The sequence below is a fragment of the Lactuca sativa genome, chromosome 4, assembly GCF_002870075.4.
Source record: "Lactuca sativa cultivar Salinas chromosome 4, Lsat_Salinas_v11, whole genome shotgun sequence".
NCBI lineage: Eukaryota > Viridiplantae > Streptophyta > Magnoliopsida > Asterales > Asteraceae > Lactuca > Lactuca sativa.
Genome location: NC_056626.2, coordinates 174900168 through 174907798, shown reverse-complemented (window position 1 = coordinate 174907798; position 7631 = coordinate 174900168).

Below are 7631 nucleotides of genomic sequence, written 5' to 3'. Positions count from 1 at the left end.
TTATTCTTAATTCATTAAATTATAATAATTAAGAACACACACACATAAATCACATAATTCACATAATTCACAAATAATACATTTTTATTATTTCAAATTGGGGTTACAAAGGTTAACCTAGACTATTACATTGCTAAAAATGGCAAGCCCAAAAACACAGGCGTTACACCTAGTCCCTCAAGTATGTGTTTGAGCTAAAAAGTATGTTTTGGTGTGCTTAAGGAAGAAGGTGTTGCATCAAGGAGCACAGTAGTGGAAGCAAGCTTGTGGATCTTGGATCATTACCTTCGTGAGAATCTCCACAAGGTAAAAAGTCTTCACCTTGATGCTTTGTTTGCTTGGATCTTATTTTGGTAAACTTATGTTGTTCTTTTTGTCTCAAAAGTCCCATTTCATGCATGTTTGGTTTTAAGACGTTTTGAGTTGTCATTCTAGACCCTAGGAAGGGTCCTAAGCCATAAAAATGAGGCCCCTTTAGCTAGTTTGGCTCCATGTATCTTGTAGAAGGTCTTAATGGATTAAGACCTTGTGTTAAGGACTTTATCGACGTGTAGGGTCATAAAGTTGGAAACTTTATGACCCTAATATGCCTCTGGACCTTGGATTTGAAGCGTGAGCTTAAGTGCTAAAGCCATTAAGCACTTAATGAAGAAATCGGGGTTGCGAGGGTACGCCCCGCGTAACTTGGTGTATGCCCCGCAAACCCGGTCAGCCATCCAGATGGTGTTTTTTTTGCGAAGCTTCGTGTATGCTGAGCATACCTCCGGAGTACGCTCCGTGTACTCATATGGGTCAGCCCATGTTGAGTTAACCCGGTTGGGTTGACTTAATGGGTTTATTGGTTTTGACCAGTTGAATTTGACTTTGAGCAAGTTTGACCAAGTTTGAATTTGAGGGTATTTTAGGATTTTGATGGAATTGGTCACTTGGCGGTTGTAGGCATTGAGTAGAGAGTTGAGATTTGGAGTCGAGACTTATCAGTTCTGTTTAGCTTGTGAGGTGAGTTTTCCTCACTATACTTTCGGGTCGAAGGCACCAAGTCCGGTGTAGGGTTCAAAGTACTCCATGGATTATCATAATGTGCCCCTTGATGAAGTGTAGGTTAAAAGCCCAAGATTTGTCTTATTCCCTATATATTGTCATGTATTATTCATAATTAGGGTTAAGAGAGGCAAAATGTAGCCGCCAAACATAATGAGGTTTCTTAGGTAGAGTTAGATTCTTTAGTCCATTCTGAAAGTGTAATTCATTCCTTATGTTCTTGAATAAATGGATTAATCATTCTACATATCTTCATAATTGTGTTCGTTCTTATTTTCCGCATTTTATTCATCAAATCGTAATTAGGGTTTTGAACTAACAAGTGGTATCAGAGCGGGTCTTTGAAGATCTATTGATTTTTGAAGTATCGGTTTTTGATTTGATGGTTTTCTGCACAAGTTATTGAAGATTTTTGGTGTTTTAGCGTTTTGGAATCAAGATTTTTGTTCGATCTACTGTTCATGGAGACTTATGTATTCGGTTACTGTTCATCTGGGTAATTTTCCTTTAATCCGATTCGTATTTTTTCATTGGATCTGATCAATTGTTTGATACAAAATCAATCTATAAAATCTCTTTTGATCTGGCCCAATGATTTGTTGCTTATTACTATTCACTGATCCGATTGTTCAAGCCCTAATTTTTTTTGTTTATACTTCCTCATTCCAGTTACTCGTTATTATCATCCGTCGTCGACAATATAATCTTCAAACAAGGGTTTCTCATTCATGTTTAAGGGGGTGTTTGGGATGGCTTAAAAAATGACTTTTTGACTTTTGACTTTTCCAAAAAGTTAAAAATTCTAAAAGATGTTTGATATTTGCAAAAGAACTTTTGAAAATAACATTTTGGCAAAAGGAATTAGTGGTTTTCCAAAAGTCAAGAAATAATGACTTTTTGTGACTTTTGCCTTCTTACAAGTTAAATTACATTCAAAAGTCAAAAAATATTTGGCAAACACTTTTTAAAACTAACTTTTGACTTTTACTGCCTTAAAAGTTAAAATCAAAAAGTTCTTTTGCAAAAAGAGCTTTTCACCTTGAAAAGCAGTCCCAAACACCCCCTAAATCAATTGATTTGTGTTTGAGATTCGATTCGTTCATTGAGATTTATATGTTTTCTTCAATTTCTGATTTGATTCAATGTTTGATGACCGGATCTGAAAATCGATTGTGATGTTTTGTACATTAAACTGTTCTTGTTTGCAAATTTAGTCTCATCTATCTTACGTTTGTTCAAAATCGAACCAACTGGAGAAGATTTCTTGTTCTAATTTGTTGCAATTAGTTGTTTCATGGATTTTTGAGATTTGTTGGTTTTGTGATTGACAACATGAGTCTAGATGACGAAGAACAAATGAAGGTTGATTGAATGTGTTGTTTGATCTGGTACTCGACTCGTTTAGCACGGAAATTGTGTTGAGGAAAATTAGCTCTGTTGTTTGGTGTTAATTGTTGTCGATGGTCAAAAGTCAAAATCAGAATTGTGAATTTTTTTTTTGTGTGAACGGACTCCCTGCCAACTTAATCGGAATCGTAATTTGGATTCGCAATCGGACGTGTGATGTTCGGAATGTATGAAATCGGAATTGGAACTCAATCGGAATGATTTGAGCAATGTTCTTGGTGGTCAATGCTAAAAGTCAAAATTGGTGTGATTGGCCTTACCTGCGAACGATCTAAGAATCAGAGTTGGAAATCTGTGCTCGCACTCATATCCCCTACGAACGTCAAAGTTAAGATAGGATTCAGAACCGACTGTTCGCTGTTGGGATGTTCTTCGGAGTTTGGATTCGGAGTTGCTATCAGAAGTATGGTCGGTTGATTCGGAACGAATAGTCTCGGAATCGGAATTGAGACCGGACTCAGATTCGTAACTCACATCTTCTTCAGAAACAAACTGGGTGCTCGGAACCAATACATTCGGAGTTCTCTGCTGTTCGCGATCATTTGATGTTCGGAGTTGGTATTCAGTCCATCGGAGTGAGCTGTGTTCGTTTATCAGGGGCATTTGGGGGAAGAAAACTACATATTTACGCACTTGGTCCCTAGATATTTGACAAAGTGACAGTTTTCATCCCTATTCCGAAATTATTACAAATCAAAGGGATAATGATGCAGAATTACCTTTTCAGTCCCAGACTTTCAGCAATGTGACAGTTTCTGCCCAATATTCAGAATTGTTTGCAAATTTAAGGGCTGATGAACATTCTTTGGTTTTTAATGCACATATTTTTTCGTGAACGGTATATATGAGATTCTAACAAGTCTTGGCAGTTCGGAAAGTCGTTTTTCACGATAACGTAATTTTTTTTCGACTTTTCGAATTTTAAACTTCAATGTTTATTTCATTTTGTCACATGAGAGCATAGTATTTGTTTAGGGATGAGCATATGGACCGGAGAACCGGACGGAACCGGAACCGGTACCGGAACCAGCACCCGATGGAACCGGTCGGGCCGGGACCGATACCATAATTTCATCGATTTTTGGAACCGGGAACCAGTAAGAACCGGCCCAAAACTGGGAACCGGACCGGATAAACTTAAAAAAAAATTGTGGCTTTTTGTCGTTTGGAGTTCTAGTTTGGACATAAAAAAAGTGACCGTAAAAACAATCCCATGGAATAACCCATATAACAAAAGACAACTTAGATGCAATCAACCATTGACCGATACCCTTTGCATTTGCTTTGTTTTAGGTTGCATCGAAATAACAAGAAACAGGGATTGAAGCCATCAAGCCAATGTCATCATTACATATTGATAAAGACCTTTATATCAACCAACATCACCAATAATTAATTCAAGTAGTTAAGCAAGCGTTGGAGAATTCATATTAAACACAAAAGATTAACTTATTTGGTACAATTCTAAATTCTGATACCAATTGCACAACATAACTTTTAATAAAAAATTAGAGAATAGAGACATGAATCAAGAAAACCTTAGATCCTATCATTCGGATATTTAACAAAAACAAACAAAATACAATAATATTTATCCATGTATATGTATATACTCAATGCATTCATGTTATTGATCTTCGAGCTTATAATAACTGGACATAAACCGAAATGTTGCTATTTCTCGAAGACCGGTTCCAAAATCGAAAACCTGACAAAAACCGGACCCAGAACCGGAACCGGTAGTACAACTGGGCTGGTTCAGTTCTAGATTTTGGCCGAAGCCGGTTCCCGGGTCGGGATGGTTCCGGCCGGTTCGGTCCTTTTGCTCATCCCTATATTTGTTTATCCATTCAACTTCATTCTCATGACCATTTGAATGTTTTATAATCACGTTTTTTATTATAAATTGGGGAGAATTTGATATGACCATTCGAAATTGGATTGTGACTTTTCAAATTTGAGGATTTTTGATGAAACTTGTGGTAGTAATATGAAGGTAGCTTTTACAGAAGAAGTCTTCATCGATCTCATCTAAAGCTTTTACAGAAGTAGTTCTTCATCGAGCTCGTCTAAAGCCTTGATATTTCTCCGACTTCTAGTATTTTCTCGATCAAGTGGCGTTACGAATCTTAAATTTGGATTGTTACATGATATTTTTGGTGGCTTTTATAATTAGCTTATTTAAAGATCATTGTGACTTGGAGGGGGAGTTCTTCAAAGACAAGAAGCGATTTTGTTTCATAATTCTGAAATGGGTTTTTATGACGGGTTTGGCTTTCTTGAAGATCTTTGGGATTACATTAGAAACTGAAGTTTAAAAACATTACTTCAGTGCTTGGTTTATATATATATATATATATATATATATATATATATATATATATATATATCCTAGAACCTGTTTTTGAAGACTATTGAAGAATCAAGATACGTGGATCACTTTTGATATTCCTCGTCGCGAGATCTTTTCTTATTTGCTAGATGATTGTTTTGGAAGTTGAAGCCTTGTCATCCATTCCATACTTTGAGGGGGAGAATGTAGGGTTCAAAGTACTCCATGGATTATGGCAATGGCCCCCCTTGATGAAGTGTAGGTTAAAAGCCCAAGATTTGTCTTATTCCCTATATATTGTCATGTATTATTCATAATTAGGGTTAAGATTGAGGCAAAATGTAGCCGCCAAACATAATGAAGTTTCTTACGTAGAGTTAGATTCTTTAGTCTATTCTGAAAGTGAAATTTATTCCTCATGTTCTTGAATAAATCGGCTGATCATTCGGCATATCTTCATAATTGTGTTCGTTCTTATTTTCCTCATTTTATTCATCAAATCGTAATTAGGATTTTGACCTAACATCCGACCCATTGGTTTGATAAATTGATATTGTTGATATGATGAGTATGGAATAGATATGCATGCTAGTTTTGATATGCTAGTCTGGTAGATCTGTAGGATAACCTGTGATATTGTCTGTTTATTTGTATATGATATTATCTGTCATATATTGACATATTCTGTGAATTAGGTTGAGGTTGTGCTATTTCGTGTTGCAGCCAACAAACAGGGAGGGCATGCTAGACTCATACTGAGGGTTCATGAGCATTCCATATAAGAGTTGAGGGTCGGGAAGGGCATTCCAGACTTGTACTGAGGGTTTAGTAGTATTCAATCCAAGGACTGATTAGGCCGAGGAGCAAGCTAGTCATAAGCTGTGGGCCCCAGGGCAAGCCATACTTATGTTGTGGGCTCAGGGAGCAAGCCAGATATAAGCTATGGGCCAAGGGCAAGTCAGACTTATGCTGTGAGCTCAGGGGTAATCCAGTTTGTTAGCTGTGGATCCATTGCATGATGTTATTGTATATGTGCTATTTGTTTATGTATTGGTATTTTACGGGAACTCACTAAGCATGCTTACAGTTTTGGATTATGTTTCAGGTACATCAGATGATCGTGGGAAGGTGAAGGCGTGATCGTCCACCTCCTCGAGTTTTGTTTTATGATTTTATAAATACTCTGATATTAAACCTGTTTTGAAAACTATTTGTAAACAATGATGATTTATGGGTTGTTTTAAAAGCTTAATTTTTTCATGAATTTTATAGATGTTACATTTGGGGAGTGTATACGTTAACGACCTGCTATGTTCTAATAAAATATATTTAAATAAAAAGAACGAAACAACCCCATATGAACTTTGGTATGTAGAAGAAAACTCTAAATTTGAACTATTTTTGTGTATGGGGTTGTCAGGTTGTTGCAAAATTGTCCGATCCCAAAATGGGAAATTTGTGAGAACATGGAATATATTGTATTTTCATTGGATATACATAAAATTCAAAGGATTATAAGTGATATGTAATGAAACATAATGATTTAGTGTCGGTAAATATCGTAATTTAGTCGTAGGATGTGATTTGTGATGAAATACATTTTCATCATTTCTGGGGCCTAAGGATATGATTATGAACATCGATGAAGTCTAAAATTTAGCATATTTGAATAGCTAGTTGATCCAGAACCGTATCAGGTCAGAAAAATAAAACAAGGCCGCATTGCCAAAAATTTTGGTCCCAAATATAAAATTCATTTGGAAGTAGGTTCAAGGGATGAACTTGGAATTTAATAGTATTGTTGGTAGAATATTTATGATGATCCAAAGAGGCGATGGAGTTCGAGATATTTTCGTTTTGAAAGAAGCAATTGATGATGAAATTTCTTCTATTCTTGAGAATAACACTTGGATGTTATTAGATTTGCTCCAGGTTCTAGACTACTTTGTTGATAACGAATCTTAAAAAAGAATATGAAAGTTTGTGGGACCACTGATAAGTTTAAGGTCTGATTGGTCATTCAAGTGTTTAGGAAAAAACCAAGAATTGACTATTTTTGGAATACATGATTTAGTAGCTCAAATTTCAACCATTAGATCGTTGATCGCCTTGGCGGCTATTCATAATATAATTATTCATCAATTTAATGTACAAAAAGCCTATTAAATGGTGATCTTGATGTAGACTTTTACATGAAACAACCTGAAGGTTTTGGTATGCATGATAACGAGCATAAGGTGTGTAAACTTACAAAATATTTGTATGTGTCACACCCCCAAACCGGAACGGCGGAAACGTTCGGGGGCGGATGACTTCATGTGGTAACGTAACAAATGAATACATAGTATAGAAAGCAATACAACCATCATATATATAATTGAAAGTTTACATTGTTAAAAGGTACATGTTCAAAACCAATTACAATATGATGTCAAAATATGAATTTAAACTGGCGCCGCAGCCTCCCTTCTTCAAAAGCTGTTTGTTACCTGTAATTACTGAATCCCTGTGACATACAAGTAGTTTTGAAAGAGTAGATCAGCATTTAAGCTGGTGAGTTTCATAAGTATTAAATGACAATGTTTGTATGAGATGAAATGCTTTGTTCTTGTATGTTTGTTACTAGAAAATCCTATATTTTCTACTAGTATAAATGTAGCCTTTTATCAAGACCAATGTTTGTTTCTAGAAAATGTATGTACGTATAAAATTTCCAATACGTCTAAAAAACCCCGTAAATCAATGTGTTTTCAATACTCCATGTGAGTTTTATAACCATGCTATTGACTAGAAATGCCTATACACAACGTTCTTCAAGCGTTGGAATGTTCTGACGTTTGTCACCCCAAAT